A 10,374-nucleotide genomic window follows, 5' to 3' on the forward strand; every position below is an offset into this window, starting at 1 on the left:
TGGGATGTTAAGGTCTTTGTGAATGAGTTTATTTGTGACGTAATAAGGAGCATCAAGGATTTTACGTAGGATTTTGGATTGTAACGATTGGATGCGGGAATAATTTGATGGTTTGGTGGAGCCTCAGAGCTCAATTCCATATGTCCAAATTGGTCTGATTATCGTAGTGTATACTAATTTTTTGTAGTGAATGGGAAGTTTAGAGCGTTTTCAAGTAAGTGTGGTAGCAATCGGAATCTACGAGCAGTTTCTTGTCGTTTCAGTCTTGAGTGTGGATTCCAAGTAAGTCTCTTGTCAAGATAAAGTCCTAAGTATCGAATTTGTTCAACAGGCATTAGTGGTGTATTTAGAAAGGATACTGTAGGACAGGAGGGCAGAGGCTTACGACGGAGAGTAAAGGTGATCTAAAATTAGAATTAGCTTAATAAACGTTGGTGTGAATAACGTAACAATTGAATTTAATTCATTGGTGTGAAATTCACGTGCTAAAACTCCTTATGACAAATGCTCATTAAATATGACCTGCTATACTAAACCTCGGCTAACCAATTTTTTTTCTGTCTGAAATGTTTAATAACTATGACTAGGGTCATTTGTTACAAAACTCTTTTCAACTAAATTTAAAAAAGCTGAAAGATCTTAGTAAAGGAGAAGAAATAACGATTAAATGGTAAAAAATCATTGTGGACCTGAGTCAAAGAATTTTGTATGAAAGATGGAAAACAGAGGAACAGAAATCAACAAAAGTCGATAAAACAACAATTCTTTTGGAAAAAATATATTTTCTCTGAGGACATACTGTATAACAATAAAATTACAATGATTTTGTAATAGAAGTCATTCTGTAAAAAATATTTTGCATCTCGTAACTATTTCGAATTTAACTATGCATATTTTCGATTTTTACTTATCTCAAGTTGTCTTCTATGACACTACTTGTCTTTTTCCTATTATTTGTAAGAAATCTTTGTTGAAGGTTTAATAAAAATTCGCTAGAGTAATAGTAACCATCCTCTTTCCCCAAAGAGAGGCATCTGCTTAACCCCTATGACATTTTTAATTGTGTTAATATCACAAATTCAAATATTATCAAAATCAGTTGATCTCTCCCCTCAAGTGTAGGTTTTTGATTTGTTCCTAAGGAACCTATTAGTTTTACTATATGTTTACCTTTACATGTCTTTGGGATATTACATGTAGCGATGACCAATGTATGTTAATCTGCTGATTAACATCTAATAACTGTTTTTAGATTGTTCCTTTAATCCTTTAATCTTATGTGGAAGAACAATTTTTTTTTTACCTCCTCTCTTATCATTTCTAACATTGAGAGGAGAGCAGAGGGAGGCCACAAGGCCGGGTCCGAACCGCCGCAACTAGAAGCTTGATGTTGCTAAGGTAATGCCTTAACTCCTTCTGATATAAACGCCTAATGACTTGGAAGTATACCGTAGAAGAGATGGCATTATAAACTTTTATTATAATCGGCTCTCCCAAAGTTCAAATGTCTGACTCCACTTAGTTTTAAGGGAAAGGTTTTGAAGAGGATTTACGTCATTATTTTTTCAAATCTACTGATGGGAAACATTGATGCCAGGTTTCATCTATCATCAGATTTGTTTATTTTTGCATATATTTTGTTTCTTACCTCCTTTAATATAAATAACAATATTAATATATATCTAAGTATATACAAACGTAATTGGTGCTCTTCCGTGGCTACATGGTATTATTAGGGGTTGGGCTGGGTCCGCTGAAGGCGGGGGTTACAATATTGGCCCAGGAGCCGCTGGCCGGGGGGTACAAAGAACGGAGAGGGTCGCTCCACTGGGGAATAAAAGGTGAGATAGGTTAAGATGACTTCAGGCTTATTTTATTTTATTTTGTGGAGGTACGGAGCACCCCTGAGTCATGATAATGTCATCAACGACGATCAAGAATGTAATGACGAAAACTATTTTTGCATATGACAAACCTTAATCACCTTTATAATGGTATATTGTAAAATTAATTTTATCAATTCTGTTCCCAATGTTCGTATTCTATATTTAAATACCGCCTGAAATATCTTTTCATTATTACTCCATTTGTTGCTTTTTTTCCTTCGATTTTTTGGTGAAAGTAAAAAGGCTTTAAGGGAAAACTACACTGTCTATCAAAATCATTACTATCATTTCGAATGGGAAGAATATCGTTGTGATGGTTAGTTCAGGCTGGAGATAGTATCTACATTTCAAGTACTGTATTCTATCGTTCCTGCTGTTGCTTTTCGCTAACTACTTATGAATACATATCGCCTACCTTTCTCTAATGAACCTATTCCAAGTTCCATCACCAGCCGCACAGTCTGTTCGAGTTATGACGTCAATGATACAAAAACGTGCCACAAGTCACGTAACCTCTTCTGCCGCAAGTCCACTCTTCGGCCATTTTTCCAATTACTGTAACAATGCATAAAAAGAAAATGAAAAATCGATAGAATTATAATAATGATCAGTCTTTACGTTCATATCCTTCTCTGGGTTTGGTTCGAATGATCCTTTGATTATTCCTTCCGATTCTTGGACATGAGGTTCTACTCAGCGGTTAGAAGCGGAATTGTTATGCGGTGATAATAACGCGAAGTAATTATGATGGAAGTGGTAATGTTGTAGAAAATGGAATGGCATTACGAGACAAGACAGTTAGCCCCTTGTTTTATCATTCAGTGTGTTCTATGGAGGATTGAAGAATCTGAGAAGGAAAAAAGTGGTGACAGTAATAGTTTGGAAGCCATTTCGTAAATAATTGACAACTTTTTGGAGTAGATTTTTTTTTCTTTATGGTCCCTTATCTTTTTCCGAATATTACGTTTGTTTTATATATGCATTTTATGGAGGTTAAATATGCCTACATAACATTATTTATTAATTTGGATTAAGACTAGATATTTTCTAATCAGTAACTAATTTTTTTACCCAACACACTTAACCAAAAACTAAAATTTAATTATATCTTAAGTTCTACCATCTTTTGAGAAAGTCCTGAAGCAAGGCTAAGGGAGAAATTTATGTTATCACTTGTTACTGCAATATCATCAGTAAACGCTGATACTGTGTCATTCTTGTGTTTGGCCCCAATGATTTTGCCAGGTTAAATAGAAAACAATAATAGAAATAGGATGACTCCTTGTGAAACCCCCACACATGAGATAAGTGGTATGGTACATTCTTTATTAATTTTGACTGCCTAATATCTGTCGGCGAGAATTGCAATAGTTAACGCATTTTACTTGTTTTGTTTCTGATAAAAATATGAAATATATAATATTCCAAAATATTATAATTATATTTTTTTTTAGTAGCTGCCCTCCTTCTTGATCTGCCCTTATTGGTTATTAACGAGTTAAGATTCACTAAACATTAGTACAAATGTGAAAACATACGACAGAAAAGCTTATTCCTTAATCTTAAATGACCTTTCCGTTAAAAAAGGAAAATTTAAATGATTGTTCCTATTCTGGAATCAATTCATAATACTAATATCGTTGTGAAGAGTTAATAGGGCTTTGTGCTATTGTGGTATTGTTTGTAGTATGAAACCTCAATAGAGGACAATTGTGGTTGGCCTCTGACGAGACTTGTCCTCAGAAGTAACAAGTTTTATAAAATTCGAATCTATATAATTAAAATATATTAACGTTTATTGTAAATAATAATTTATCAAATAAATATCCTACTTTTTAAAATTAAATTATCAAGCACCCGTAAAGGGTTTTTGGGTTCAGTACTTCATGAGGATGCTTCCTTATCATTAATTTATTCTTTGTTGTTTCTTAACCAATAAAAGGAAAGAATGAAGTAATGTGGTGATCATTCACATTCAACGCTCTGGTTTTGTTGTCATTTCTCAAAGTAAAAACATTGCATATCTATTGCCTGATATCGTTTGCGACTGGTATGGAGCGGATTATCGTTTGTGCATTGGTAAAAGTACAAACCAATGTTCGCGTTGGCTCTTATATAGGCGGTCTTCGAGTTCTTAACTGTATTATATAGCCCAAATAAATTATTAGTCGTTTAAGGTCGTCTTATAAATTTATCGATTTAAGTTTAGTAGGGATATTAAATACGAACGATTTTACTAAAAATTTATAATGTTTTTTGTTTCATTAAAATGTTAAATAATAACGTGTCCGAAACACTTCGTAGTTGATATTGAAATTATCAATAATTAATAATGATATATTTTAGTAAGTAATTGGATTAGTTTCTTTTGATTCTTAATATTTTAAAGCATCTAAAAATGTCACTTTTATTTAACTCAGTTCTATCAGTGCGTTACAATGCTACTCTGCAAGCAGCGATGGCTATTTCACTGTTGGAATCCGTTGAAAAAATGTCTAACTTCAACTATACCTCACATTTCTTGTTTTATTAGTATATCAATGTTTGGTGAATGGGTTTCCATTTGTATGTATGCTCCATCATCTCCTTTTGCTGTACAATATTCAGAAAAAATAATTTACAAAGCTGGAACCGTAGGTTTTTAGAAATAAGAATGGACGTATGATAGGTATCAAAAACTGTAGTTACAGTCTTACTGGGAAAATTTTTTGTTTTTGTTTGTATGAGTATAAAATTGACTGACATTCTCAAATAAAAATCTAGAAACCTCTAATAACTTGTTTGTTTGTTGTTGCTTTAAGTTAAAGAACTGGTTCACTATGTTTACTAATATATCCAATGGTCGTTTTTATTTTTTGAGTTGATCTGATTCCTAATAGGATCAGAACTTTCAAGGACCTCAAGATCTAGGAAGTAATTTTTCATTTCTTAGACGGAAGGTGGTCACGATAAGCTGGTAAGATGTTATCTAATTCCCTCCTTCAAGGTCTTTTCTTATGTTTACTACATCCATAATACTTGGTCATCCACTTCTTTTGTATATTTCAATGATTTCTTTTCATATTTTCAAAAGTCTTTATCTCATAATCATCTGTGCCCTTATTAGACATATTTCGACCAATTTATTAGAAAACAATTAAATGACTGATGTATTTCGACTGCATTAGAAAATTTCAAACTCAAGGTTACCATACCAACAGTCATAAGCTGGATATTGTCCTCAAGCCAAACCATGAGGGTGAGAGAGGGGGGGAGTTACACATAACTTTACCCAGTGCCCTTGGTTTCTTCCTACTCTTCCTCCAAAACAAGATAAAATAGGAGTCAGTTACATGACCCTCAATTCCACATTTCTATGTGACAAATATTTACTTACTGACAATGTTAGCTGCAAGAAATGAATAATGGCGTGCCATTGGGCTGAAAACACCTTATAATTTGATAATTGTAAAATAACAGCTATATCAGAACTCTAATTAACATTTTCTATTACCAAAAAAAAAATTATTTCTTTGGAACTTTACTAGTGGGCCTTAATTGGAACAACTAATTTTCCCATAATTTGTTATGTATTTTAACACTATGTTCTGAGAGAGCATATTCTATACATTACAAGTTATTCGAGTATTTAGAATAAAATTATCTTTCACAATTATTTGTTAGTAATAAATAAATGTAGAGTACCTGTAGATATTACTTCTATAAAACTCTGACAACACTAACTAAACAATTTTAGATCAATATTTCAGAATTGTGCCAGGTTAATCTTTAGACTCCAATAGAATTCGACGAAATAATTTACCACATACTTTATATACTTATTTTATTACCATATCGGTCTGGTGAGCCTATTAAGTTATTTGTTTATTTATTCCACCTCTACATAATGTACATTGTTGTAATTAGTGCATAAATTACTCTAAATGTCGGTCCACACAAATATACTTTGGACTCACAGACGCTTTGTCCAGCTTGTGATGGAACGGCCCTGGAGGATTTTTTCCATCTTTTTTGACCAATTGCACCTCGTATCATAAGAACCGAATCCGATACATGTCGAAGCTAAGCAATATTAGTCGAAATCAGTTGTATGAATTTCTTCTGTACTCTCAGGATTGGACCTTACACTGTTTTTTATATATGTAACACAAAACCTTTTGCTTAGAGCTGGACACCTATCGTCCCATTAGTAGGTATAGTTTTTGTTTTGATTTCTATTTTGTTTTTTAATATTATTAAACATGAAGTGACTTTGTTTTACTGTTTTATTCTAACGAATGTGAATAGCCCAGTTTGGGTTTGTTGTTTGTTATTAGTTTATATAAACGATCTGTAACTCATAATTTTTGTAAAATTACTACAATTGATTATCTATTTCATATATTTCACAGGCTAACACTATTTTTGCGGTTGCCCCATATACAAATAAATAAAATATTTTACTATTATAATCATTGTATAATTTTAACCAATAAAAATAAATTAGAAAAAAATATCAAAATAATATATCTAAGAAATAATAATAAAAAATATGTAATTGAATTAATGAAGGAAAAAGCGACAACTAATATTTATAGAATTAATGACATATGTGGAAAATATAATTAGAAAAAAAATAGAAGAAAATTAATATTAATAAATATATAGTCCTTAGCAGACTTTCTTTTAATAGTATGGACTTCAATTTGCGAGATGAAGTTGAATTTCTAACTTTGTAAGCCACTTTTCACATTATTTCTTATTAACCAAGAGACATGCTTTTCTTAGGATTGTGTTTCGAAATTATAGTAAACATTATTCGTTTTATACAGGATGCTGCACCCTTCATTTGACAGCCGTACTTCAGTAATAGCCCTAATAATCTGGTTTTAATATAGCTTTTCTTTTAGCGAGACGTTGTAGTATTACCAAACTTACGTATAATTTACCTTAAGATGCATGGAAAAAAATAAATTATATATACCTTATATATTAAATGTATAGGAATCTGTGTCTGATAGGTTCCCTTTATCATTAAGGTTCCCTTTATTGTTAAGGTTACCTTTATCATTAAGGTAACCTATAGGAAAAAAACCATCATTGAATATTAGCGAATTTGCAGAACGTCCTTAGCTGATATCCTTGGTACCGTTGGAGACGGCAGAGTACAGTGTATAGTGTACAGAATCGACCTTGAACTGCGTTGCGGCTCTCAATAGCTCCTTCTGCTTCTTATTGTCTCCTCACTAGCCCAAGAATGCGGAGCCGCTTCGGATCTCTGCTCTCTTTGTGTAGTATCTATCTATTGTCATCCTTGTGTATCTTTATTTTTGTTTTGTGTCGTCAAAAGCCTTATTTACTAGTATGTTACCTCTGGGACTTCCCCCGACTCGGATGGCGCAGGTCATATGAGATTTTGGTAATGGGGAATAGATGTCTTCATGAGTACAGTAATAGATAACTCGAACCGTATTTAATATGTCTATATGTTTAGTTTTATTTGTGAAACAATATTTTCGTTATCGTTTAAATCAATGCGGTCAAACAGGGGCTGCTGGAAAAATATGAAATATATTTGTGTTGAAAAAAAAAGACAGAACCAAAAAACGAGGAATCTAAAGATTTGGCAAACATTATGTCACCAAAAATCAATTGATGTCATGAATATAATAGGATTCCAGGAAGAACTAAGGATGTAAGGTCAAAAGTTTAACTGTTATACGGTTTTAGACCATGAATATTCTATGACAAGTGCTAAAGTTTCGGCCAGAATTTCAGACCTTCATCAGTGGTAAATATTACAGATAACAACCATAATGAATAAAAAATAAAAACAGTATAATCAAGAAGATAACAAATATGAGTATATTAGTTGTATAGAGAAAAAATCAATAGTATAAGTATAATAAAAATTCAAATACTAGGAGAGAAAAACGTGTGAGAATGTAGTAATATCAAATGATAAGTATAACTATAATCTTATCATGATATCACATTATTTCTAGTTATACTTAAATTATATATTTTCTTCTATACTAATTATGTTTCTCTCATTATTTGCTATATCTGCATTTTCTTGTAACTTTTTATTCATTGTAACTGCTATCTTGTTTTTTACTTATGCTAGCCCTAACGACCATCTTCTTACTAGTTTACATTCTGTTAATAAACCAGAACGTTTCATTTGTTGATGTGGAGTTTAACACGCTCAAGTTCTTAAACTATGACATAAAGGAAGTTTTATCCTTATTATACGTTTTATTACAGTTTACCAACATATTTTATTAAAAGGTCGAGATTCATTCCGTGGGTCCACGAAGGAAATAAATTTCAACCCTTCCCACAATAGGGGAAAGATTGACCCTAATCAACTCGGAAAATTAAATGAAATGCTCAAATTTTGTCATAGTATGTTTTTGGGAGCATAAAATTTAAATATTTAAATCAGAATATTTTTAGTAACCTTTTATCTTAGCACTTAGTTTTAATTTTTGAAACCTTAAATTTTTAGAGTTTCAGATCTTAAAAATTGAGTTTCACAATTTAAAGTTTGAATAAACGTTAAATTATTTTTTTCTCATATTCATATGTTTGTTACGAAACACCTTCATACACCCGAGTCTTCAAATGTTTTATTTCTTCATACTTTTCGTAGCTGCTACTGTCCATTTTTCCTAACATTTAACGTGCATACGAAAATACTGTGGGAGAAAGGATTTTAGTCGTGAATAATAAAAAAATTACAGTTTTAAAGCGAGTAGGGATGGTGGTAAACAAAAGTTGCGTAATGAACTTTAAAATGGCGAAATTGTTGAAAACATAAAATTAACCACAGACCAATAATAAAGGAGATGTTGCCTGAAGATAAAACACCAACTTTGTATGAACGATGAAGAATACAAATAAGAGATTAAGGGTTATAAAACATCAAAGGATGAGACCGAAAAAAAAATGTTTTTGTAATGTAATGTCTTGTAAAAAAAAAAAATGATAAGATAATTATTGGTTATTTCTGCTTATAATTATTGATAATTGTATTTGATATTTCATAAAAAAAATACTAATCGAAAAAAAATTAATTTTAAGTTGTAGTTTATTTTTTCTATTTGTGTGTTTTGGATATTAATGTCTCCCAATGTTTAGGGCAATGCATAGTTATTAGAGAAGTAGTTTATATGGAACTACTTAATATCATTTTTACTTTCACTTAACTATATATGGAGTATATACTAAAGCAAAGTATAGCGATTGTGAATTAATTTGATTAAGGTCCAAATAACTAAGTCCCAGAATTCCCTCTGTGTGAAGAGAGCCTAGCACAAAAACGAAAAGTTGTCCGAAATATAAATTACATAGGTAAATTGTAATATGCCTAAGGTGTGATATTTTTGATAAAATTTTATTAATATTAATATTAAATTATTGATTAAACTCCGTAAATTAATGATATATCAAGTGACCGTTAATATTGGTTAGGTTACATTAGAGATTGGAATTTCGGAGACTATCGAGACCAGGCCTGAAACACTGAGAACAAGAAAAAAAAAAATCAGACATCCGATTCCAACGAGAAAAACCGAGAACGTCCGAACATTTCAAATTGCATTTCGCCTTCGCTACCTCTTGTTAAACTGCTGTATTATCGACAGGAACAAGATTTATTTTCTAAATTACCACCTCGAGCAGCTCTGAAATACGAATTTTTATAGAAAAATTAAAAAAAAAATTGTATACATAATATTCGTTCACCCAGGGTATTTTTTGATAATTAAAAAAATTAGAATAATATGTCACAAGCACACAAAACCTGGGAACTTTTATGTGTTATGGTAAGTAGAATTTGTGAGATGCGTGCACCTTAAATTTTTATTTTATTAATTGATATTTAAAACTGTACATAAATACATAAAGTAAATCTGAGGAAATCATAATGGTATGGTATAAGCATGCAAAGAAACTACCCATTGGTAGCACTCTAAAAACATTTTTGTAATATAAGGTCTCGAGGCCATCTTCTTTTCAGACGCCTCGAAGGATTGTCCGGAATAAAAGAGGAAGCAAGATTTGAAACTAATGGGTTTGATTGTTTTGGGAGTTTGTAATGGAAGGATTGATATCTGGTTCGGGCTTGATCAGTTACAAATGGAACATTAAGGTCTTTGTGGATGATTTTATTTTTGACAAAGTAGAGAGCATTTAGTTACGAAGGATTTTGGATTGTAAAGATTGGTACCAGAGGAATTCGAAGGTTTAGTGGAGCCCCAAAGCTCAACGCCGTATGTCCAGAAAGGCCTTATAATTGTCATGTAAATCAGTCTTTTGTAATGAATTCCTTAAATTTTTAAATAAATATTATTATTATATTGTAAATATTATTTTTAATTTTAAACCTTTGGATATTTTGTTCCGAAGATTTTACTCTTCAGAAATTTGATGTAGTACAGTTATTCAACTAAGATGTAGGATATTTTTCCTATTTGTATATTTTATCATTGGATAAAAACAAAAA

General features: G+C 31.5%; 1 protein-coding gene and 1 long non-coding RNA gene across 5 annotated transcripts in view; one reads left to right on the top strand and one right to left on the bottom strand.

Moving 5' to 3' along the window:
* Positions 1-10,374, top strand: part of LOC106689817 (uncharacterized) — a 353,286-nt gene that overhangs the window by 255,317 nt on the left and 87,595 nt on the right. The gene's annotated exons all lie outside the window — the stretch shown is intronic.
* Positions 1-10,374, bottom strand: part of LOC136796528 (uncharacterized) — a 24,952-nt gene that overhangs the window by 3,537 nt on the left and 11,041 nt on the right. Inside the window, exon 2 of the long non-coding RNA XR_010844258.1 lies at positions 2,302-2,441. This is a non-coding gene — a long non-coding RNA (uncharacterized lncRNA). The remainder of the gene's footprint in view (positions 1-2,301; positions 2,442-10,374) is intronic.

This window comes from Halyomorpha halys, unplaced genomic scaffold (assembly GCF_000696795.3).
Source record: "Halyomorpha halys isolate HHAL.00 unplaced genomic scaffold, Hhal_1.1 Scaffold643.1, whole genome shotgun sequence".
NCBI lineage: Eukaryota > Metazoa > Arthropoda > Insecta > Hemiptera > Pentatomidae > Halyomorpha > Halyomorpha halys.